Below are 26,769 nucleotides of genomic sequence, written 5' to 3'. Positions count from 1 at the left end.
TGAGGCAACTTTAACATGCTGAGTGCCAGTTACAATACCAAAGTTCAGAAACCATATCAGAACTTATGATAGGTGAGAACATATTCGACTCTGGATCAACGGGACACTAGTTCTCAATCACATATAGGAGAAGGGGCTAGATATTGCATTTTTTCTAAAGGTCTTAGGCAAGGTTAAAGATCACTGGGTTGAACAAATAAGGAAGAACATGTTAAGTAGAAAGAAAGCATGTTTGGCTAATTAACAGGATCTATAGACAACTCTAGGAAAGCATTAAGTTATACATGGATGATTCAGCAAAAATTAGGACAAGTTTTGGGCTTGACTCGGCTCTTCACAAGAGTACAGAACAAGGAAGGAAGCTAAATTCAGGATAAGCAACAATAATAAACATTAAACATATACATTAGAGCAAACAGACTCAAGAAACAGGATAAGGACAAACAAATAGACAAATTCGATTATTAGAAAGCATAAAGCCTCAAGAAGAGTTTCAGAATATACAACATCATGTTGGTTTATAAAAATTCCAGAGACAGATGTGCAGAGCAAGAATTCAAACGGCAAGAAATGATATTGCAAGAGCCATAGATGCTTAGAAGTTACAGGTGAATGAACAACTAAATACGAAGAATAATTTCAGCAATACTCCAATGTCAACAGCAAAACGAGCAGTATAACCAAGAAATCTCAATGCGTCAGAGTCCCCAAGGGTTTCGAATGAACCCCGAGCAATGCTCACAATGAGAAAGGTTCGATAATTGAATTCTGGTGGCCTTGGCTTTCAACCGGACAAGAAATTAAGCCTTAGAGTAGTAAAGATAAGTAAGAATAAGAGAGTAGTAGAAATTTTTCGGTGATTAAGGTCTGTTTTAAGGGGAAATTGGGGAGGGGTTTATATAGTGTTCAAATTAAGATGAACAAACAAGGAAAACAATCAATTAAACCTAAATCACGAAAGTAAATATCGCATGCAATCTATAATAGAACCAGTAAAAGAAGAATTAGAATCCAAATCCTAGTTGGAATCGAACTCGGGGCAAATCGTTCACAAGCCCCAATCACGACGTAATCAACGGAGATACACCGTATACAAGAGAGATTTTTTTAGTGCATAGAACCACAATAGCACCCAGAACCGTAGAATCAGCCGGAGTTGTGAGAATCGGGCTTGCCATAAGTGCAATGGCAACGAAAGTTACCATAAATGAGTAATGGTAGCAAGAGAGGTAAGTAAAACCCGCTTATGGACGCGTATAAGAAAAGAATAAGAAATGATCTCCATGGTCGGCTAGGGTTTAGTGTGAGAGTGGAGATGAGTGAATGGAGAGGTTTCAGAGGCGGTTGTTTAGGTGGGAATGGGTTACGGTTTCAAGGTAAAGGGGTATAAGGAAAGGGTAGGGATTATTATTGGTCGTTGATCATATGAGATCAACGGCCGTGATTAAAGTGAAGTGGGGCGGGTCGAGTAAACGGATCCCGGCCGGGTTAAAATAAAGGGGTCGTTTGGTTTAGATCAGGGCAGCTTGGGATTGGGCTCACTCGTTTGGACCTTAATTGGTCCGAAAATAAAGCCTAATTTGGGCCAGATTTTAAAGTAAATTAAAGGGAAGTAATTTAAATAAAATCCAAAAATACTATTTATGCAACTTAATACTTTAAAATAATAGTTGAAGATTATAAAAATGTAAAAACTTATTTTGACCTTAAATAAAATGACAAATGCAATTTATTGTAAAATATAGGCTATTATTGCAAAATTATGTATTTGGCATAAAAGTGAAAATATAATTACATAAAGTGAAGTAGTATATTATAAACACATATGTGTATGCAAATAATAGAGTTGGATGATTAAATCATCACAAAATAATTTAAGGGGATAGTTAATAAATAATAAAGTAATTAAAATACAAGAAAATCGATTTTAAAGCTCTAAAATTATGGAAAATTATAGAAAATACTTGTATAATTTTTTTATATTAAATAATGATGCGAAAATGATAGTTTGAAAGTATATATACTATCTGAAAAAATATGAGGGCAAAATAGGGTATCAATATTGAGCTCATATCAACTATTTAGTTTGATACCTATTTGGGCTTGAGAAAGCCAAATTGGCAAAATCACTCTATGACTGAGAGGTTAAGTGAATAGAGTTGAGAGCTATAATATACCCCAATCAACAAAATAAGTGTTAACGTATAGGCGAACACCTAGGTTATGGTCACATCCCTAGGCTTTTTAACTATTTGGAAAAACAGCAAAAACAATATTTCGCTTTCTATTTTCTTCTCTTAGCTTATAATTGTTAGAGTAAAATTAGAATTAGAAATCAAAACCATTTATTTGGAAGTGCAATTTAGTTGTTCCATTTGCTTTCGACAAGTGTATGCCCCTAACACCCATAGTAGCTCACTGTGGAAATCGACCTCGACTCTTGTTGGGTACTATTCTTCCAACGATCGTTTTCACTCAATATTGAGTGTGGATCGGACGTGGATCAACATCCCACAAGAAATTTTCCAATTCTTTGGCACTTCTTGCACCACCATAAGCCTTTGGCTCCAGAATCCTCACCTTGGAGCGATCATCACTCCTAGGGGTAGTGTTTTATAATGCCCTTCAAAGTTGAACCACCTCCTCGCGTAGTTCTTCCTTTTCCTTGCGTACCAAGTCCATTTCTGTCGGCGTAGTCTCATGCCTCGCTGCATAATCTACCTCCAAACGTGCCATTCTCGCAAGAACAGAAGAATCAGCGCCTATTTCAAGAGCCTGCCCAACAAGTGCTTCCAACTGTTCCACCCTTTGGCGCAGTTCAGCATTTGTGCCACCAGCCATGTTCTCAAAAAGTACCACGAAATCTGCTATTGTTCATCTTGCCACCATCACAAACCTGCCGCGCTCTGATACCAGTTGTCACGGGGGCAATTTTGGTCAGCCTAAAGTCACACCCGTGCGGCAGTCAAGTTGCACACTTGACTCAGCCTTCCCAACACTTAGCCAAATTTTCAGCAAGTTTATATTTAAAATTATTTTAGGCAGCAAAGTAAAGAGAACACAATCAAATACGGGAAAATCCCAAACTTTGTATTAATTCGAAAACTTATAAAGAAAAGCCTCATTGACTATGATCACAAGTCGATCACAGCCCCACTCAGACAAAGAACATAAGTCGTTCTTTAGCCAATAATAAGACCTACCCAATTCCTAGCCTTAGTCCCTTTTGAAACACTTAAGAAACCCTTACGTTTCACTCTTGTTTCCCTTTTGAACTTCACATGAAATTCCCCAATGAAATCTAGCTAAATCCAAAGGCACCTATTTATAACATATAGGCAGTCTTTTGCACTTGACAGCACATTGACACTTGTTGCTTACTGTAACGACCCAACAGGTCGTTTTACTTTTTAGAACCCCCATTTCCCTAAATAAGACTTCCCGTACGTGCTATTACTGTTTTATGACTTGCAGGGATGGTTAGTTGAGGTTTGAAAGGGGGTTGAAATCGGAACACTTGGTTCCTTAAGTTGGCCTAAAAAGGCTAAGTTTCACTTCGGTCAATATTTTGACTAAATAACCTCGGAATAGGGATTTGATGGTCCTAATAGGTTCGTATGGTGACTTCGGACTTGTACGTAAGTTCCGATCGGGTTTTGGATGACCCGGGAGCGTTTCGGCGCCTAATATCAAAAGTTGGTTCTTGAAGGATTTTGAAGCTCTTTAAATTTGGTTTGGAGCGGGTTTTGGTGATATCGAGGTTTGAATGGAATTACGAGACCGGGAATAGTTCTGTATGGTGATTTAAGACTTGCACGCAAAATTTGGTGTCATCCCGAGTAGTCTAAGTATGATTCGGCGCATTCAGAGCAATTTGGAAAACTTGAAGTTCATATGTTGATTTAATTTGTTTTAGGGTGCGATTCTCAGTTCTGTTGATGATTTTTGAGTTTCGAGAGTTCGAGCAGGTCTGTATCATGTTTACAAACTTGTTGGTTCCTTTGGACGGGGTCCTGAGTGGCTCGGGTGAGTTTCGGACCCCTCGGAGCAAAGGGTGAAAAAATTGAAAATCCTAGTTCTAGTTTCCTTCTTCGCGAACGCAGAGGGAACCTCGCGTTCGCGTAGAGGGAATTGGGACTGGGGGAATTTTGTGCTATGCGTTCGCGATAGCTAGTCCGCGTTCGTGAAGGTCTGGGATCGATGACCTTCGCGTTCGCGTGAGGCGACTGGCGTTCGCGTAGAGGATCCTGGTTTGGGCTGGGCCGCTGAGTGTTCTTCGCGTTCGCGAAGCAACCCTCGCGTTCGTGAAGGGTAGGCCAAGCCAGCCTCCACGTTCGTGATGCCTTGGTCACGTTCACGATGTGTTGTCTCCAGGGGGACTGAGCTGTTTGCCTTCGCGAACGCGAGGCCCCTTCCGCATTCGCGATGAAGGAGGCAGCTGGGCAGTGAGTTTTAAAATCAGGACTTAGGCATTTTTGGGGTCATTTATTGCACTCTTGTGTGATTTGAGAGCTCTTAAGGAGGGGATTTTGACATAGCTTTGTGAGTTAAGTAATTTCTAACTAATGTGAGATTAATGCATAGATTATGGGTGGATTTTAACATGGAAATTCGTAGAAATCATGTGTTTAGATAAAAAACCTAGGTTTTGTAAAAATGGGATTTTACCACGAAAATGATTATGGAACTAGTGAAAATCATATATTTATGTTCCTAAGGTTATGGGTAACAACTTCCTTCAAAAATTTCCAGAATCCGGGCACGTGGACCCGGGGGTGGATTTTAGGAATCTTGCATTAAGAGTTGGGTAACCACTTTAATAGTTGGGATATAAACTTTTGAGCATAAATTGATTTATTTATATCATATTTGACTAGTTTCGAGTCGTTTGGCTTCAAATTTGGAGGTTTGAGCGTATTCATGAATTGGGAAGTAGGCTTTGAGACGAGGTAAGTCTCTTTTCTAACCTTGTAAGAGGGAATCAACCCCATAGGTGAACTTAAATCAATATGTACTTCTACTTGTGGGGGCTACGCACGCACGATGTGAGGAGAGTCCGTGTGTAGCTACTATTCATGCATATGTCCGGGTAGATTTAGGCCTACACCATGATTTGTTGATATCGTTGCTTGATTATGTTTACTAATTGTTGGAACTAAAGTGGAGGTTGAGAACTTCAATATTTTGAAGTTCCAAGTTGAATTTCTTATTTCTAAAAGGTATTGGGAAATATTGTGATAAATTGAGAACGCCTATGTTTAACCGCTTCGCAAATATACTCCGTGAGCGGGGTAAATTTCCACTACTATCATGGGAGCGGGTCGTTCGCCTCGGCAAGATTTATTGATATATTATATGGTTCGGGCCGTTCGACCCTCCGCAGTGCACAGTATATTATTATGTATATTTGGATCAGGCCGTACGTTCACGTCATAACTCATGCATAGAGATACCGAAATCCCTTTTTATACTTAATATTGTTTTACGAACTTGAAAGGTGAAAGGAATAGATGAGAGAAAGGACTTGAATTTTACTTGAAAGAAGAATTGCTTACTTACTTCTTGTTTGAGCTCTATTATTATCATTGTGTATTTCATGCTTAATCAGAACTACACTTTATTATGTTTTTTGGCCCATAGTAAGTGTCGAAGTCGACCCCTCATCACTACTTCGATGTTAGACTAGATACTTACTGGGTACATATTGTTTATGTACTCACGCTACACTTTTGTACTTAATTGTACAGGATCTGAGGCAGGTGCATCTGGTTACCGGTCCGGCATGCATATTTGATCCCAGCTTCGAGACTAAACGGTGAGTTGCCCTTCCAAGCCGTTCTTCAGCAACCAAAGTCTCCATTTTGTTATATTTTTCTGTCTATTACATTTCAGATAGTAGACTAGTATTCTTTTATATATTCTACTAGAATGCTCATACACTTGTGACACCAGGTCTTGGCACACACTAGTAGACTTATGAATTTGGATTTGTCTTCATGATTTCAATTTGCACTCTTTTGCTTCTGTTTAATTATTTTACATCTGCAAAGTTATAAATCTTTATAACAAATGAGTAAAAGTTATTCACTTAATAATCTTATTTAAATCGGGAAACCACTAGATTGAGTAGTGTTGGCTTGTCTGACAATGGTGTTGGGCGCCATCACGACTTTTAATGGAATTGGGTCGTGACAACATCGTATCAAAGCACTAGGTTCACGTAGGTCTCACAAGTTATGGGCAAACCTAGTAGAGTCTTGTGGATCGGTGCAGACACGTCCGTACTTATCTTTGAGAGGCTATAGGGTGTTAGGAAACTACTCTTCATTCATCTCCTATCGTGCAGTTGATGGTATACTAAGTTCCTTTCTTTTATTCTCTCATAGATGGTGAGGACGCGTACAGTGGACGTTCCAGACTCGGGAGGAGCTGCCTCCCCCGTTGCAAGAGGCCGAGGTAGAGGCTGGGGGAGGGCACCGTCCCGAGGTACGGGACGAGGGCATCCCAAAGCTGCCCCAGTAGCACCACCAGCGGATCCAGTGGAGGATCCCATCATCGAGGAGAAGGGCGAGGTGCACGCAGTATTGCCAGCCCCAATAGATTTCATGTCAGCACCGGGCTTTCAGAAGGTCATGGGCCGTATGGTTGCGGTTCATGGACACTATGACTCAGGCTGGTCTATTTCCAGCGGACTCAGCCACATCTCAGGCTGGGGGGAGAGCACAGACCCCTACTGCCCAGGCTCCGGGGCATGCGGCTGCCATATGTCAGAGCCCATGTGCACTACCCGTTGGCAGAGCCCAGCTAGTTGCAGCAGCTGCACCTGAGCCTAGACTAGCTACGGACGGCGAGTCGCAGAAGTTATTGGACAGATGGACTAGGCTACACCCTCATGTCTTCGGGGGTGAGCGGCATGAGGACCCCAGGACTTCATTGATCGGTGCAGGGACAGACTGCACAACATGAGGATATTGGAGTCCCATGGGGTGGATTTCACTACTTTCCAGCTGGATGGCAGGGCCCGTAGATGGTGGCAGTCTTATCTTCTTGGCAAACCAGTAGGTTCTCCTCCCATGACTTGGGACCAGTTTACACAGCTGTTTTTGGATAGGTATATTCCACCCTCCCGGAGGGAAGAATTGCGATGTTAGTTTGAGCAGCTCGAGCAGGGTCAGATGTCAGTGACCAATTATGAGGCGAGATTCTCTGAGTTGTCTCGCCATGCACTTATATACTTCCTACTGATGCAGAGAGAGTCTAGAGGTTTGTTGCGGGGTTGCACTCCGGTATTCGGGCTAGTATGGCCCGGGAGGTTGAGATGGGGACTTCTTATCAGCTAGTAGTGGAGATTGCTCGGAGGATTGAGGGCTTTCGCCAGAGGGGTAGAGAGCAGATGCAACAGGACAAGAGAACCCGTTTCTCCGAAGAGTTTAGAGGTTCCCCAGCTGGGGGTAGAGGTTAGTTCGGAAGGGGTCAGCCTAGCAGGCTCCCATATCCAGCACCACCACCACCTCCTCGGGGTGCTCCAGCGCGACCCTATTTTAGTGCTATGCCAGAGAGTTCTTACCGCCCACCAGCTCTTCAGGGTTCTACCAGTGGGTACTCGAGTCATCAGGGTTCTTCTAGTGCCTATTTTAGTGCCATGCCAGAGAGTTCATACCGCCCACCAGCCATCCAGGGTTATTCTAGTGGGTATTCAGGCTAGCAGGGTCAGACTTCGGGGCAACAGTCTATGGAATCGAGAGGTTGTTACGAGTGTGTTGATCCGGGTCACATGAAGAGATTTTTCCCCAGCCTTCGAGTCAAGGCAGTGAGCAGGGTCATCAGCTTATGATTACAGCACCATTCGTCCGATCACCTAGAGGCGGAGGGTAGGCGGGTAGGGGTCGTCCTAGAGGTGGAGGCCAGACAGGGGGAGTTCAGCCAGCTACTGTTTAGTCAGGCGGAGGCCAGCCAACCGATGCTCCAGCCAGGTTCTATGCCTTCCCAACTAGACCAGATGTAGTGGTCTTAGATGTCGTGATCATAGGTATTATTTCTATTTGCGGTAGGGATGCTTCAGTATTATTTGATCCAAGATCTACCTAATCATATGTGTCATCTCTGTTTGCTCACTTTCTGGATATTCCTTGTGAGTCCTTAGTTACTCTTGTCTATTGTTCACTCTTGTGGGCGATTCTATGGTTGTGGATCAGATTTATCGATCCTGTGTGGTCACATTCTATGGTTACAAGACTAGAGCGGACCTTTTGTTGCTTGATATGACTGACTTTAAGGTCATCCTGGGCATGGACCAGCTATCCCCATATCATGCCATCCTTGATTTCCATGCCAAGACTGTTACTTTAGCGATTCTAGAATTGCCGAGATTGGAGTGGAAGGGTTCATCTGTCAGTACATCTAGCTGGGTTATCTCTTTTCTGAAGGCTCGACACATGGTCGAGAAGGGTTGTTTGGCTTATTTAGCTTATTTTCGGGATACTACCACAGAGTCTCCGACGATTGATTCAGTGCTAGTAGTCCACAAATTTGTCGATGTGTTTCCTTCTAACCTTCTAGGCATGCCACCAGATCGTGACATTGATTTCTGTATTGACTTGGCTCTAGGTACCCAGCCTATATCTATCCCACCTTACCTTATGGCTCCGAAAGAGTTGAAGGAGTTGAAGGAGCAGCTTGAAGAGTTGCTAGCAAAGGGGTTCGTCAGGCCAAGTGTGTCCCCTTGGGGTGCACCAGTGTTATTTGTGAAGAAGAAAGATGGGACTATGCGGATGTGCATTGATTACCGTTAGTTGAACAAAGTCACCATTAAGAACAAGTACCTGTTGCCGCGTATTGATGATTTGTTTGACCAGTTGCAGGGTTCTAGAGTGTTCTCTAAGAACGACTTGAGGTCAGAGTACCATCATTTAAAGATTCGGGAATCGGATGTTCCGAAGACTGCTTTCTATACTAGATATGGCCATTATGAGTTTCTAGTGATGTCTTTCGGCTTGACTAATGCTCCAGCGGCGGTTATGGACTTGATGAACAGAGTGTTTAGGCCTTATATTGATTCGTTTTTCATTGTCTTCATTGATGACATCTTGACCCACTCACGTAGCATGGAGGAGCACGAGCAACATTTGAGAGTAGTGCTCCAGACCTTGGGGAACAGAATCTATATGCCAAGTTCTCCAAGTGTGAGTTTTGGTTAGATTCCGTAGCATTCTTGGGGCATGTTGTATCAGGCGAGGGTATTAAAGTGGATCTCAAGAAGATTGAAGCAGTTCAAAGTTGGCCTCGTCCTACTTCGGCGACCGAGATTAGGAGCTTCTTGGGGCTAGCCGGTTATTATCGCCAATTTGTGGAGGGATTCTCATCCATTGCAGCACCTTTGACTAGATTGACCCATAAGGGTGCTCCGTTCCATTGGACCGATGATTGTGAGGCGAGCTTTCAGAAGCTCGAGACAACTTTGACTATGGCACCGGTACTAGTGTTGGCTTATGGTTCGGGAATGTGTACAATTTATTGTGACGCTTCACTCATTGGTTTGGGTTGTGTACTGATGCAAGAGGGTCGAGTTATTCCATAGGCTTCACGTCAGCTAAAGATCCATGAGAAGAACTACCTAGTGCACGATCTAGAGTTAGCCACGATTGTTCATGCTCTTAAGATCTGGAGGCATTATCTTTATGAGGTGTCCTATGAGGTTTACACTAACCATCGTAGGTTTACACTGCCTCAAGCAAAGGGATCTCAATTTGAGGCAGCGCAGATGGCTTGAGTTACTGAAGGATTATGACATCACCATTCGTTATCATCCGGGCAAGGCGAATATAGTCGCGGATGCCTTGAGCAGGAAGGCAGAGAGTATGGGTAGCTTGGCATTCATTTCAGCAGAGGAGAGGACACTAGCATTGGACATTCAACCCTTGGCTAACAGACTTGTGAAGTTGGATATTTCAGAGCCCATCCGAGTTCTTGCATGCATCGTTGCCCAGTCTTCACTATTGGAGCAGATCAAGGCTCGAAAATTTGATGATCCACACTTGGCAGTTCTCAGAGAGACAGTACTACAGGGTGGTCCCAAGGAAGTTTCTATTGACGGGGATGGTGTTTTGCGACTCCAAGGTTGTCTATGTGTTCCTAATGTCGATGGCTTGAGGGAGAGGATTCTATAGGAGGCACACAGTTCTCGGTATTCCATTCATCCAGGTGTTACAAAGATGTATCATGACCTGAGACAACATTATTGGTGGCGGCAGATGAAGAAAGACATAACTGAGTATGTATCTAGGTGCCTATATTGCCAGCAGGTTGAGTATGAGCACCAGAGCCCAGGTGGCCTACTCCAGCAAATGAATATACCAGAGTGGAAATGGGAGCGCATTACTATGGACTTCGTAGTTGGGTTGCCACGGCTCTTGCGGAAGTCTGATACAGTTTGGGTCATTGTTGACAGGTTGACCAAGTCAACACACTTCATCCCAGTTGCAACAACTTATACTTCAGAGAGGTTGGCCCAAATTTATATTCGGGAGATAGTTCGTTTGCACGGTGTGCCAGTTTCAATTATATCAGATAGAGGCCCTCAGTTCACTTTGCATTTTTGGAGAGCCGTACAGAGTGAGTTGGGAACTCGTGTAGAGCTCAGCACTGCATTTCACGCACAGACCGACGGGCAGTCAGATCTTAGAGGACATGCTCAGAGCATGTGTGATTGACTTTAGGGGACAGTGGGATCAGTCTTGCCTTCAGCCGAGTTTGCTTACAACAACAGTTATTAGTCCAGCATCGAGATGCAGTTCAGATCTTGGAGGGCATGCTCAGAGCATGTGTGATTGACTTTGAGAGACAGTGGGATCAGTTCTTGCCTTTGGCCGAGTTTGCTTACAACAACAGTTATTAGTCCAGCATCGAGATGGCTCCATTTGAGGCTTTATATGGTCGGCGATGTCGTTCTCCCATCGGGTGGTTTGAGCCCGCGTGGCTAAGTAATATGGTACTGATTTAGTGAAGGATGCCTTAGAAAAGGTGAAGTTGATTCCGGAGCAACTTCGCACAGCACAGTCCAGACAGAAGAGTTACGCGGATCACAAGGCGCGTGACTTATCATTTATGGTGGGCGAAAAGGTTCTTTTGAAGGTCTCGCCGATGAAGGGGATTATGAGACTCGGAAAGAAGGGCAAGCTGAGCCCAAGGGTTATAGGCCCATTTGAGGTGCTAAGGCGAGTTGGGGAGGTTGCTTATGAGCTTGCCTTACCTCCCAGCCTATCAGGAGTTCATCTTGTTTTTCACGTGTCTATGCTCCGGAGGTGTCATGCCGACTTGTCACATGTGTTAGACTTCACCACTATTCAGCTAGATAAGAACCTGGGTTATGAGGAGGAGCCAGTTGCCATTGTTGCTAGACAGGATCGCCAGTTGAGATCCAAGAGGATTTCCGCGGTAAAGGTTCAGCGAAGGGGCCAACCAGTCGAGGAGGCGACCTGGGAGTCCGAGGAGGACATGCATAGCAGATATCCACACTTATTCAGCACTCCAGGTATGAATCTAAACCCGTTCGAGGATGAACGTATGTTTAAGAGGTGGAGAATGTAATGACCCGACCGGTCGTTTTGCTTTATAGAAGCCCATTCCCCTAAATAAGACTTCTCGTATGTGCAATTACTATTTTATGACTTGCGGGGATGCGTAGTTTGGGGTTTGGAAGGGTTCGGGTTGAAATCTGAACACTTGGTTCCTTAAGTTGGCCTAAGAAGGCTAAGTTTGACTTCGATCAATATTTTGAGTAAACAACCTCGGAATTGGGATTTGACGGTCCCAATAGGTTCGTATGGTGATTTCAGACTTGGGCATATGTTCAGATCGGGTTTTGGATGATCCGGGAGCGTTTCGGCGCCTAATATCAAAAGTTGGTTCTTGAAGGATTTTGAAGTTCTTAAAATTTGCTTTGGAGCGGGTTTTGGTGATATCAAGGTCCGAATGGAATTCCGAGATCGGGAATAGTTTCGTATGGTGATTTAAGACTTGCACGCAAAATTTGGTATCATTTTGAGTAGTCTAAGTATGATTCGGCCCATTCGGAGCAATTTGGAAAACTTGAAGTTCATATGTTGATTTAATTTGGTTTTAGGGTGCCATTCTTAGTTTCGTTGATGATTTTTGAATTCCGAGAGGTCGAGAAGGTCCGTATCATGTTTACAGACTTGTTGGTGCCTTTGGAGGGGGTCTCGAGTGGTTTGGGTGAGTTTTGAACCCCTCGGAGCAAAGTGTGACAAACCAAAAAATCCCAGTTCTAGTTTACTTCTTCGTGAACACGGAGGGAACCTTGCGTTCGCGTAGAAGGAATTGGGACTAGGGAGATTTTGTGCTATGCGTTCGCGATATCTAGTCCGCGTTCGCGAAGTTCTGGGACCGCTGACCTTCGCGTTCGCGTGAGGCGACTCGCGTTTGCGTAGAGGAGCCAGGGCTGGGCTGGGCCGCTGTTCGTGAAGCATCCCTCGCGTTCGCGAAGGGTAGGCCAATCCAGCCTCCGCGTTCGCGATGTCTTGGTCGCATTCGCGATGTGTTGTCTCCAGGGGGCCTGAGCCGTTTGCCTTCGCGAACGCGAGGCCCCTTCCGCATTCGCGATGAAGGAAGCAGCTGGGCAGTGAGTTTAAAAAATGGTACTTAGGCATTTTTGGGGTCAATTATTGCACTCATGGGCGATTGAGCTTAATACATAGATTATGTGTGGATTTTAACATGGAAATTTATAGAAATCATGGGTTTAAATGAAAAACCTAGGTTTTGATAAAAATGATATTTTACCACGAAAATGATTACTGAACTTAGTGAAAATCATATATTTATGTTTCTAAAGTTATGGGTAACAACTTCCTTCGAAAAATTCCGGAATCCGGGCACGTGGGCCTGGGGATGAACTTTAGGAATCGTGCATTTAGAGTTGGGTAACCACTTTAATAGTTGGGATATGAACTTTTGAGCGTAAATTGATTTATTTATATCATATTTGACTAGTTTCGATTCGTTTAACATCAAATTTGGAGGTTTGAGCGCATTCTTGAATTGGGAAGTTGGCTTTGAGACGAGGTAAGTCTCTTTTCTAACCTTGTAAGAGGGAATCAACCCCATAGGTGAACTTAAATCAATATATACTTCTACTTGTGGGAGCTACGCACACACGATGTGATGAGACTCCGTGCGTAGCTACTATTCATGCATATGTTCGGGTAGATTTAGGCCTACATCATATTTGTTGATATCGTTGCTTGATTATGTTTACTAATTGTTAGAACTAAAGTGGAGGTTGAGAACTTCAATATTTTAAAGTTCCAAGTTGAATTTCTTATTTCTAAAAGTTATTGGGAAATATTGTGATGAATTGAGAACGCTTATGTTTAACCGCTTCGCAAATATACTCGGCGAGCGGGATGAATTTCCACTACTCTCATGGGAGTGGGCCGTTTGCCTTGGTAGGATTTATTGATATATTATATGGTTCGGGCCGTTCGACCCTCATCACTGCACAGTATATTATTATGTATATTTGGATCGGGCCGTACGTCCTCGGCATACCTCGTGCGTAGAGATACCGATTTATAATGAATATTGTTTCACGAACTTGAAAGGTGAAAGGAATAGATGAGAGAAAGGACTTGACTTTTACTTGAAAGAAGAATTGCTTACTTACTTCTTGTTTGAGCTCTATTATTATCATTGTATATTTCATGCTTAATAAGAACTACACTTAATTATGTTTTTTGGCCCATAGTAAGTGTCGAAGTCGATCCCTCATCACTATTTCTTCGAGGTTAGACTAGATACTTACTGGGTACATATTATTTATGTACTCACGCTACACTTCTGTACTTAATTGTACAGGATCTGAGGCAGGTGTATCTGGGTACCAGTCCGGCCCGCATATTCAAACCCCGCTTCGAGACTACACGGTGAGCTACCCTTCCGAGCCGTTCTGCAACAGCCTAAGTCTCCCTTTTGTTATATTTTTCTGTCTATTACATTTCAGATAGTAGACTAGTATTCTTTTGTATATTCTACTAGAACGCTCATACACTTATGACACCAGGTCTTGGCACACACTGGTAGACTTATGATTTTGGATTTGTTTTCATGATTTCGATTTGCACTCGTTTGCTTCCATTTAATTGTTTTACATCTGCAAAGTTCTAAATCTTTTTAACAAAAAAGGAAAAGGTATTCACATAATAATATTATTTAATTCGGAAAACCACTAGATTGATTAGTGTTGGCTTGCCTAACAATGGTGTTGGGCGCCATCACGGCCTTTAATGGAATTGATCGTGATACCTACAGCTTTTGCCACTTGTCGGGCTAATGCTAAATTTGTTCCTAACTTGTAGTTGACATCCCCAAATACATAGGCCATGATATCCACGAAATGACAGTGGATACAAACATATATCAGACATGGGTACAAGTAGTTACAAAAAAGGTAGCCGCCAACTACTTTGGCATGTGCACTGCATGTGCGCTTTTGCTGGCCAGCTGCTGCATGCCCAAGGCTGGCATTGCGCCCAGCCTTGGCTCTTTTTACATTGCTCCGCACCAATGCCTTTCTCGGAACCTGCCGCCCATGACTTTGACGCACACGCCCGACGCCACTACAGCCGGCACATGTCTTGGCCGAGTTTCTGCCTTGTCCATGTCAACACTTGTTTCACCTGTGTCATTGCTTGTATTTTTCTTCACATAGCCTTTTCTTAGATATCTAAAGACTTTGCCATCATCCCGCACTGCTTTGCCTTAGCTTATCCCGCACTTGTCGCTGCCACAACCCAAAGTGTCCGCGTCTTGACTTTGGCGCGCATGCCATGCCATGCCGCCCCAACTTTTCCACACTGCCTTGTCAAGCCTTTGCCAAGCATTTCTTGCCTGCCCCAAGACCTTCGCCAATACTTGCCCACAACAACCCTCATGACAATGTCTTGCCCATTGCCCGCATGATCGTTTTGCCCGCACATAGGCTAATGGCAAGGCTTTCACGCCCAATCCTTGCCACAGCCGCGCCACGTCCGATGTCAAACAGCCAGGCCCCTACAAGTGGAAGTTAATTTTGACACTACCTTTGCAACACAACTAATATTTATGGTATACTAATATTATTAGTGATGCAAGTTCTTGTTCTGGCAGCTGGATACGTTTGATACAGCTCACACATACATGGAGCAATATATGGTGGCTGACACACTTGCCAAATATGGCCGCACCACGAAGTGCTCGACGGATAGTAAAGCCAGAGCGGGATGGCAAGAAAAGATTGAATGTTCCCCTTGGATTCGCCTGTTGAAGGGTAGCTTCGATCACCTTCTTTTGTTATCACAACACTGAAAATTTCATAGACTTAGGATCTTTTTGTTAGACATGTAGCTATGCCATTTGTTTCGAAATGAACTTTTGTACTAGCCCTTGACATGATGAGAATATTATGTAACATCCCCTTGAATTATCCTTTTACAATGACTCATATCCATGGGTTTCCCGTAGCTCATAAAGCCTTACGAGTTTACACAGTGTCTTTGCAGCTTACAATTTCTTGTATGACTACTCATTTAAGTTAACTAGTTTTAGGGTACGCGCTTTGTGCGTGTTTTCCGTGTCAATGAGTAAATATTTTTAAAAAATTATTTAAACAGTACTTAAACAATATCTTTGAGCTATAAAATAAAAATAAAATGTAGCTAAAAAATAAATGTTGATCCTATGTATTAAACTCAATAAATAATGAAATCCTGCCCCATGGAAGCCCTCAAAGTTTTATAAGAATATTTTATGAACATTGTAGTAGTTTTTCTGCCCTAATGCTGAAACAAACAAGTAAATGAAAATATTTCTATCACAATGATTTGTTAAAATATTAAATAATTATGTTATAAGTTTTTCAAATGATTAAGTTAAAATTATTTGACCTTATTTTCCAGTTATAGTGAATTATATATTTATGTTCTTATTGTTTTTCACACATTTCTCCTGCATTATTTCAAAAGTTGGGTTTTGAGTTTTTCATAGTACTTGTGTCACGACCCAAATCTCCCTTCTTAAGATGTCGTGACGGCACCTAGTCTCTACGACTAGGTAAGACTAACAATTTTCGAAAATAACAGAAATGGAAACAGAATTCAACAACTAGACTGCAGCAGATAACTATAAAATGATAAAATGCGCTCGGCATGTACAATAACCAACGCTCGGGAATAAACAATATTCCCAGAACCCGGTAGCCACAAATCACAAGATTATAGAAGAAAAATAAGTATCTCTATACCAGAGTCTAAGAAAGTACGGAAAAGAAGACACGATATGAGGGAATAAAGGGGGACTCTAAGGTCTACGGACGCGGCAGATACACCTTGAAGTCTCCGAAATCTCACTGCTCACTGATATCGAGGTTGATAGGAAGTACCTGGATCTGCACACAAAATATGTGCAGAAGAATAACATGAGTACACCACAACGGTACCTAGTAAGTGTCAAGCCTAACCTCGGTCGAGTAGTGACGAGGTCAAGTCGCCCTACTGGTATACAATAAATAAGACAGAAGAATATAGCAATGTAATAAGATACTGGAATTTAACAAGAGGAAACCACAGAAAATAGCAACACAACACATAGGGATAAACAGCAGGGGATCTCCTGAGATACCGTCTCGTAGTCCCAAAGTAAATATGCAAGGAGATCTACCGAGGTACCACCTCGTAGTCTCAAAAGTAAATGTGCAGGGGGATCTCTCGAAGTACCGCCTTGTAGTCCCAAAAGTAAATGTGCAGGGGGGCCTCCCGAGGTACCGCCTCGTAGTCCCAAAAGTAAACACACAGCTCGAAACCGATGAATACAACAATTAACATCAAGACTTCTATAGTTAAGACTGATACAGATCAAGAAAAATCAAGAAATCAACTAAGCATGCTGCACAGATTTCAAATAAACATTTAAGACACGTAGACATGCGATATTAGGCTAAAATAGGATAACTACACATGCTGGTATAACTCAATTAAGATGTAACAGGTTACTACTCAGTAAAAAACGGATTTTACAACAATTAGCTCGTGTAAGCACTCGTCACCTCGCGTACACGGCGCTCACATATAACAGAAGTATCACAACAGTACCAAATCCTAAGGGGATTTCCCCCACATAAGGTTAGGCAAGCCACTTACCTCGAACCAAGCTCAATCAATCAGTAAGAATGCCTTTTCCACGATTTTTCAACTCCGAATGACCCAAATCTACCCAAAAACAATTACATACCATAAATATAACTATAAGAAAGTAATCTAATTAATGAAATCAAGACTTTAACAAGAAATTAGAAAATCGCCCTAAAAAGTCGACCCAGGCCCACGTCTCGGAATCAGGTAAAAGTCATAAAATACGAACACGCATTCACTCACGACTTCACTCGTATCAATATTACTCCAATCCGATATCAATATCCCAATCAAAACTCAAAAATTTGGTTGAAGAACTTTCCAACTTTTTTCCCAAATTTATCAACCTAAATCCTTAATTAAATGATGAAATCAACTATAGATTAATGGAATATAACCATAAATGAGAAGAAACATTGCCCTATAGCTTCCTCTGAAAATCCTTCAAATTAACGCCCAAAACCGAGTTCTCAAAGTCCCAAAGTGAAAATGAGATCAAAACCTCGAAAATTAGCCTTTTCTGCCCAACGATCTCGCTTCTGTGAGGGAGCCACCGCATATGCGGTCCCGCACCTACGGAAAAACCCTCGCAGGTGCAGACTTTACTTAAGTCCACAATTTCGCTTCTGCGAGCAAGGGGCCGCACCTGCGCGTCCATTTCTGCGGATAATTTCCGCTTCTGTGATCCTCAAGTTCCCAGGCCTTCCGCTTCTGCGTTCCATCTTCCACAGAAGCGACTTCACTTTTGCGGTCGTAACCTCGCACCTGCGCCCCCAGGCCAAGATTCTCCAAACCGCACCTGCGTTCCTCCGCTCGCACGTGCGAGTCTGCACCTACGGTCAACCCCACCGCAAGTGCGCTTACACCAGAAGTTATAATGCTTCAGCAATTCTTCCAACTCCCAATTCGATCCGTTAGCCATTCGAAATCAACCCGAGCCCCCCGGAACCTCAACCAAAGATACCAACAAGTCCTAAAAAATCATACGAACATAGTCGAGCGTTAAAATCACGTCAAACAACGCTAAAAACACGAATCACACTCTAATTCAAACTCAATAAACTTTAAAACTTCAAACTTCCACAACCGCTGCCGAAACATATCATATCACGTCCGATTGGCCCCAAATTTTGCACAAAAGTCATTCAACATTACGGACCTACTCCAACTTTCAGAATCGGAATCCAACCCCGATATCAAAAAGTCCACTCCCGGTCAAACTTTCCAAAAATTCAACTTTCGCCATTTCAAGCCTAATTCAGCTACAAACCTCCAAATCACAATCCAGACACGCTCCTAAGCCCAAAATCACCCAATGGAGCTAATGGAACCGGCGAAACTCCATTCCGGAGTCATATTCACACAGTTCCAACTACAGTCATAATCCTAGAACTTAAGCTTCTGTTTTAGGGACTAAGTGTCCCAAATCACTCCGAAACCAAAAACAAAACATCCCAACAAGTCACATAAGCAGAAAAAGATACGGGAAAAGCAGTAAATAGGGGATCAGGGCTATTACTCTCAAAACGACCGGCCGGGTCATTACATCCTCTCCCTCTTATAACAATCGTTCGTCCTCGAACGAGTATAGAGACATACCTGAAGTGGTGAAAAGATGAGGATAATGGCTGCGCATATTATGATCGGTCTCCCATGTCGCCTCCTCGACCAGCTGACCCTCCATTAAACCTTCACTGAAGCAATACTCTTTGACCTCAACTTTCGAACCTGCCTGTCCAAAATAGCCACCGGCTCCTTAACATTAGATAGATCCTTGTCCAACTGTAGTGAGCTGAAATTCAACACATGAGACGGCTCGTCGTGATACTTCTGGAGCATAGAAACATGGACTACTGGATGATCTCCTTCTAGATTGGGAGTCAAGGCGAGCTCATAAGCAACCGCCCCAACTCACCGCAACACCTCGAATGGGCCAATAAACGTTGTCTTGCACTTCTTCCCGAACCTCATAACACCCTTCATGGGCGAAATCTGGAGCAAGACCCGCTCTCCAACCATGAATGCAATATCACGAACCTTCTGATCCACATAACTCTTCTGTCTGGACTAGGCTGTGCAAAGTCGATCCTGGATCACCTTACCCTTCTCCAAAGCATCCTGAACCAAGTTTGTACCCAATAACCTGGCCTCACCCGGCTCGAACCAAACCACTGGAGGCCGACATCGCCTACCGTACAAAGCCTCATACAGTGTTATCTGAGTGCTCGACTGATAACTGTTGTTGTAGGAAAACTCCGCAAGTGTCAAGAACCGATCCCAAGAACCTCCAAACTCCATCACACGCGCACAGCCATATCCTCTAGTATCTAAATAGTGTGCTCGAACTGGCCGTCCGTCTGAGGGTGAAATATTGTGCTCAACTCAACTCAAGTACCTAACTTATGATGTACAATCCTCTAGAATCGTTACGTAAACTGCGTACCCCGGTCAGAGATGATCGATACTGGTACGCCATGAAGCCTGAAATCTCGCGGATATAAACTCGAGCCAGCTGCTCGGAAGAATAAGTAGTCATCAATGGAATGAAATTAGATGACTTGGTCAGCCTATCCACAATCACCCAAATTACATCAAACTTCCGCTGAGTCTGTGGAAGCCCAACAACAAAATTCATAGTGATCCGCTCCCATTTCTACTCCGGAATCTCTAGCTTCTGAAGCAATCCACCTGGCCGTTGATGCTCATACTTCACCGGCTGACAATTTAGACACCGAGCTACATATTCCACTATGTCCTTCTTCATTCTCCTCCACCAATAATGTTGTCTCAAGTCCTGATACATCTTTGCGGCACCCGGATAAATGGAGTACCGCAAACTGTGAGCCTCCTAGAGAATCAACTCAAGCAATCCATCTACATTGGCACACACAGCCTGCCTTGCATCCTCAATGCACCATCATCTCCAATAGTGACCTCCTTGGCATCACTGTGCTGAACCGTGATCCCTAAGGACAAGCAGATGGGGGTCATCATACTGATGCTCCCTGATACGATCATAAAGAGAGGACTAAGAGACCAGATAATCCAAAACTCGACTCAGCTCAGAAATATCCAATCTAACAAACTGGTTGGCAAAGCCTAAACATCCAATGCCAATGGCCTCTCTATTGCTGGTAGATATGCTAAGCTCCCCAAACTCTTCGCCCTGCCACTCAAGGCATCAACCACCACATTGACCTTCCCAGGATGGTATATAATAGTGATATCATAATCCTTAAGCAGCTCTAACCACCTCTGTTGATGTAAGTTAAGATCCTTCTGTTTGAACAGATGCTGCAAACTTCGGTGATCAGTGTAGATATCACAAGGGACACCGAACAAATAGTGTCGCCAAATCTTCAAGGCATGAACAATAGATGCTAACTCAGGTCGTGGACAGGATAGTTCTTTTCATTCACCTTCAGCTATCTAGATGCGTAGGCAATCACCCTACCGTCCTGCATCAATATCGCACTGAGACTAATTCGCGACGCATCACAATATACAGTATAAGACCCCGAACCTGTGGGCAATACCAATACTGAGGCTATAGTCAAAGCTATCTTGAACTTTTGAAAGCCCTCCTCACACTCCTCTGTCTATCCGAACGGAGCACCCTTCTGGGTCAGCCTGGCCATAGGTGCTGCAATAGATGAGAAACCCTCAACAAATTGACGGTAATACCCTGCCAAACCAAGAAAACTCCAGATCTCCGTAGTTGAGGATGGTGTGGGCCAACTCTGCACTAATTCTACCTTCTTCGGATCCACCTTGATCCCCTCACTCGATACTACGTGACCCAAAAATGCCACGGGATCTAGCCAGAACTCACACTTTGAGAATTTTGCATATAACTTTTTTTGCTCTCAAGGTCTGAAGCACAGTCCTCAGGTGCTGCTCATGATCCTCCCAACTCGGGGAGTACACCAGAATTCGTCAATAAACACAATGACGAATGAGTCAAGATAGGGACGGAATATACTGTCCATCAAATGCATAAATGTTTCTGGGGCGTTGGTCAGCCCATATGACATCAGAAGGAACTCATTGTGACCATACCGAGTCCTGAAAGCAGTCTTCGGGATATCTTGCTCCGAAGCTTCAACTAATTATAGCCTGAACGCAAGTCAATCTTGGAAAACACTCTGGCGCCCTCTAACTAATCAAATAGGTCATTAGTACGAGGCAATGGATACATGTTCTTCACTGTAACTTTGTTCAACTAGAGATAATCAATGCACATACGCATAGAACCATCATTCTTCTTCACAAACAAGACTGGGGCACCCCAAGGTAACACACTGGCTGAATGAAGCCCTTATGAAGAAATTCCTATAACTGTTCCTTCAACTCAGGAGGGGCCATAAGATATGGAGGAATAGAGATGGGTTGAGTGTCCGTCATCAAATCAATACCAAAGTCGATATCTCTGTCGAGCGGCATGCTCGGAAGATCCGCTGGAAATACATCTGGATAATCCCTCACTACTGGGACTGACTCAACTGTAGGGGTATCAACACAAACATCTCTCACATAAGCTAGATACGTGTCACAGCCCTTCTCAACCATTCATTGAGCTTTAAGAAATGAAATAACTCTGTTGGGAGTATAATCTAAGGTACCTCTCCACTCTAACCGTGGTAAGCCTAGCATAGCCAGCATCACGGTATTGGCGTGACAATCAAGAATAGCATAATGGAGCGATAACAGTCCATGCCCAAGATAATATCTAAATCTACCATACTAAGTAATAATAAATCGGCTCTAGTCTCAAAATCACTATGAACAACCAAACACGACCGATACACACGGTCAACAACAATAGAATCCCCCACAAGTATAGACACATAAATAGGAGAACTCAAGGAATCACGAGATACGCCCAAATACAGAGCGAAATAAGATAACACATCGGAATAAGTAGAGCCTGGATCAAATAAAATTGACGCATCTCTATGACAGACCGAAACAATACCTGTAATGATAGAGTCGGAAGCAACTGCCTCGGCACTAGCAAGAAGAGCATAATATCTAGCCTGGCCTCCCCCTCTAGGGTGACCTCCACCTCGAGCTGGCTGAGCAGGTGGAGTGGTACATGGTGCTGTAACCATAGCTTGGGGACCGGACGCGGTGCCTAAGAAGTCTGTGGAGCTGCACCCCTCCTAAGTCTGAGGCAATCCCTCACCATATGACAAGTGTCACCACACTCAAAACAAGCTCTCGGAGGGCGTTGCTGCTGTGACTGGCTCGAGCCAGGTCGGATGGACTAACCGCTAAATGCACCCTGTGCAGGAGGTGCACTAGACACTGGCGGTGCATAATAAGGCTTCTGAGACCTAGGAGTAGCCGGAATACCACGGGCGGCTGGAAGTGCTGAATGAAAAGGGCGACTCACATAGCCCCTACCATGACGAACTATAGCTGGGACACGAGCACCACTATAAGTGCCAAACTCTCGAGACCTCTTGGCATCCCTCTACTCTCTCTCCCGAGCAAGCATATACCCTCCACTCTCCTGTCAATCCCCACAACCTGTTGGTATGCAATATCCATCTCCAACTCCCGGTCCATGCTAAGCCTAATACTGGGGTGGAGCCCCTCGATAAACCGACGAACCCTCTCTCAAACTGTAGCAACCAAGGCTGGTGCATACCTAGCCAGATCATTGAAACGAACCGCATACTCTAACACAGTCATAGAACCCTGGTGCAACTGATCAAACTCTGCGCGTCATGCATCTCTGAGACTCTAAGGAACATACTCCCTCAAGAAAATATCCTAGAACTGAGTCCATGTAAGTGAAGCTGCCTCAGTCGAACTACCCAAATCATAAGCACACCATCACTGATAGGCCACTCCTCTAAGCTCGAACATAGTGAAAGAAATCCCACTCGACTCCGTTACACCCATAGTACGGAGGATACGATGGCACCCCTCAAGAAAACCCTAGGAATCCTCTAACGCCAAGACACTAAAAGTAGGAGGGTGGTACTTCTTGTACCTCTTGAGCCTGAGCTGCTCCTCCTCAGAAACTGATGCCCTACCCTTGGGCCGAACTGGGGCTACCAGCTGTACTGGTATGAACTCTAGAACCTGGTCGACCTGAATACGCTACTCTGGGGTGCGAGCGGCAGGAGTCTATGCTCCTCCCCCGGCCTGAGGTGTGACAGGAGCAAGTGGAATCAACCCTGCCTGAGCTAGAGTATTGAACATGCTCAGGAACTGTGCAAGGGTCTCCTGAAGAGCTGGTGCAGTAACAGGCGTCTCAGGTGCCTGCGCTCTAACTGTAGCTACTGGTGGCTCCTCTACAGCAGCTCGTGCGGGTGCTCTGGCTGCACCACGTGGACGTCCTCGACCTCTACCCCGGCTTCGGCCTCTCGCGGCTCTAGCAGGTGGCGCGGGGCCTGGTAATCTGATCTGGTTGTATGTGTCCTCACCATCTGTGAGAGAATAGAAAACAGAAGCTTAGAAATCCGAAGTCAACAATTTCGCACGACAAGGAATCAAAAGAAGTTAAATTTTCCAAACAGTTCTGTATCCTCCCGAAGATAAGTACAAACGTCTCTGTACCGATCCGCGAGACTCTACAAAACCTGCTTGTGACTCGTAACACCTGTGAACCTAGAGCTCTGATACCAACTTATCACGACCCAAATCTCCCTCCGTAAGATGACGTGACGGCACCTAGTCTCTACGACTAGGTAAGCCTAATAATTTGCGGAAATAACAGAAATGAAAACAGAATTCAACAACTAGACTGCAACAGATAACTATATAATGATAAAATGCCGCTCGACATGTACAATAACCAATGCTCGGGTATAAACAATATTCCCAAAACCCGATAGTCATAAATCACAAGCTTATAGGAGAAAACTAAGTATCTCTACACACCAGAGTCTAAGAAAGTACGGAAAATAAGACAACATAGCGGGAAATAGAGGGGGACTCCGAGGTCTGCGGATGCGACAAATATACCTTGAAGTCTCCGAAATCTCACTGCTCACTGATATCGAGGCTGATAGAAAGAACCTGGATCTACACGCAAAACATGTGTAGAAGAGTAGCATGAGTACACCACAACGGTACCCAGTAAGTGCCAAGCCTAACCTCGGTAGAGTAGTGACGAGGTCAGGTTAGGGCCCTACTGGTATATAATAAATAAGGCAGAAGAATATAGCAATGTAATAAGATACTGGAATTTAACAAGAGGAAACCACAGAAAATAGCAACACAACACATAGGGATAAACAGCAGGAGATCTCCCGAGATACCGTCTCGTAGTCCCAAACTATCTCGAGGTACCGCCTCGTACTCTCAAAAGTAAATGTGCAGGGGGATCTCTCGAAGTACCGCCTCGTAGTCCCAAAAGTAAATGTGCAGGGGGAACTCCCGAGGTACCACCTCGTAGTCCCAAAAGTAAACACACAGCTCGAAACCGATGAATACAACAATTAACATCAAGACTTCTATAGTTAAGACTGATACAAATCAAGGAAAACAGGAAATCAACTAAGCATGTTGCACAGATTTCAAATAAATATTTAAGACACGTAGACATGTGATATTAGGCTAAAACAGAATAACTACACATGCCGGTATAACTCAATTAAGATGTGACAGGTTACTACTCAGTAAAAACCGGATTTTGCAATAATTAGCCCATGTACGCACTCGTCACCTCGCGTACACGGCGCGCACATATCACAGAAGTATCACAACAGTACCAAATCCTAAGGGGATTTCCCCCACACAAGGTTAGGCAAGCCATTTACCTCGAAACAGGCTCAATCAATCAGTAAGAAGGCCTTTTCCACGATTTTCCGACTTCGAATTTCCCAAATCTAGCAAAAAACAATTACATACTATAAATATAACTATAAGAAACTAATCTAACTAATGAAATCAAGACTTCAACAAGAAATTCAAAAATCGTCCCAAAATATCGACCCGGGCCCACGTCTCGGAATCGGGTACCTCACGAGTTCACTCGTATCAAAATTACTTCAATCTGATATCAATATCTCAATCAAAACTCAAATATTTGGTTGAAGAACTTTCCAACTTTTTCCCCAAATTTCTCAACCCAAATCCTTAACTAAATGATGAAATCAACTAGAGATTAATGGAATATAACCATGAATGAGTTAAGAAATATTACCCAATAGCTTTCTCTGAAAATCCTTCAAATTATCGCTCAAAACCGAGCTCTCAATGTCCCAAAGTGAAAATAAGATCAAACCCTCGAAAGTTAGCCTTTTCTGTCCAGCGATCTCCCTTCTGCGGGGAGCCACCGCAGGTGCGGACTTCACTTAAGTCCACAATTTCGATTCTGCAAGCAAGGGGCCGCACCTGCTTGCCCGCTTTTACGGATAATTTCCGCTTTTGCGATCCTCAAGTTCCGCCATCTGCTTCTGCGTTCCATCTTCTGCAGAAGCGACTCCGCTTCTGCGGTCATAACCTCACACCTGCATCCACAGGCCAAGCTTCTCCGAACCGCACCTGCGTTCCTCCGCTCGCACGTGCGAGTCCGCACCTGCGGTCAACCCCACCGCAGGTGCGATTACACCAGAAGCTGTAATGCTTCAACAATTCTTCCAACTACCAATTCGATCCGTTAACCATCCGAAATCAACCCGAGGCCCTCGGAACCTCAACCAAAGATACCAACAAGTCCTAAAATATCATACAAACTTAGTCGAGCCTTCGAATCACGTCAAACAACGCTAAAAACACGAATCACACTCCAATTCAAACTCTATAAACTTTGAAACTTCAAACTTCTACAACCGCTGCTGAAACATATCAAATCACGTCCGATTGACCTCAAATTTTGCACAAAAGTCATATTCCACATTACAGACCTACTCCAACTTTCGGAATCGGAATCCGACCCCGATATCAAAAAGTCCACTCCCGATCAAACTTCCCAAAAATTCAACTTTTGCCATTTCAAGCCTAATTGGGTACAGACCTCCAAATCACAATCCGGACATGCTCCTAAGTCCGAAATCACCCAACGGAGCTAACGGAACCGACGAAACTCCATTCCGGAGTCGTCTTCACATAGTTTCAACTACGGTCAAAATCCTAGAACTTAAGCTTCCGTTTTAGGGACTAAGTGTACCAAATCACTCCGAAAACAAAAACAAAATCTCCAGGCAAGTCATATAAGCAGAAAAAGATACGAAAAAAGTAGTAAATAGGGGATCGGGGCTATTACTCTCAAAATGACCGGTCGGGTCGTTACAACTTGTGATTTTTTAGATTGTCAGAATGGGTTAAAAGTTAGAGGTTGTCAAACATGGATACGCTTTAATGAGATAAGTATATTTTTAAACAAAAAAAATTATATAAATTGATGTATGTATAATTATTTAAATATTTAATTTGGGAGAAATATTGACATTGAGTGGAACTTTGAAATGTTTATCAAATTTTGATGTGCACGTACAATTAAAAGAAATTATAAACAAATTGTTTGACTTAATAGGATAAAATTAATTTATTTTGATGTCCTAATTATTAGGACTTCCTATGTAGTTGTTCAAATAAGGAAAACTTTAATAAGTAAAGCTTTAGTTGATTT

Source organism: Nicotiana attenuata, chromosome 12 (genome assembly GCF_001879085.1).
Source record: "Nicotiana attenuata strain UT chromosome 12, NIATTr2, whole genome shotgun sequence".
In the NCBI taxonomy this organism is placed as follows: Eukaryota; Viridiplantae; Streptophyta; class Magnoliopsida; order Solanales; family Solanaceae; genus Nicotiana; species Nicotiana attenuata.
The sequence above is the reverse complement of the archived record's forward strand: the minus strand, read 5'-3'. Positions refer to the sequence as shown.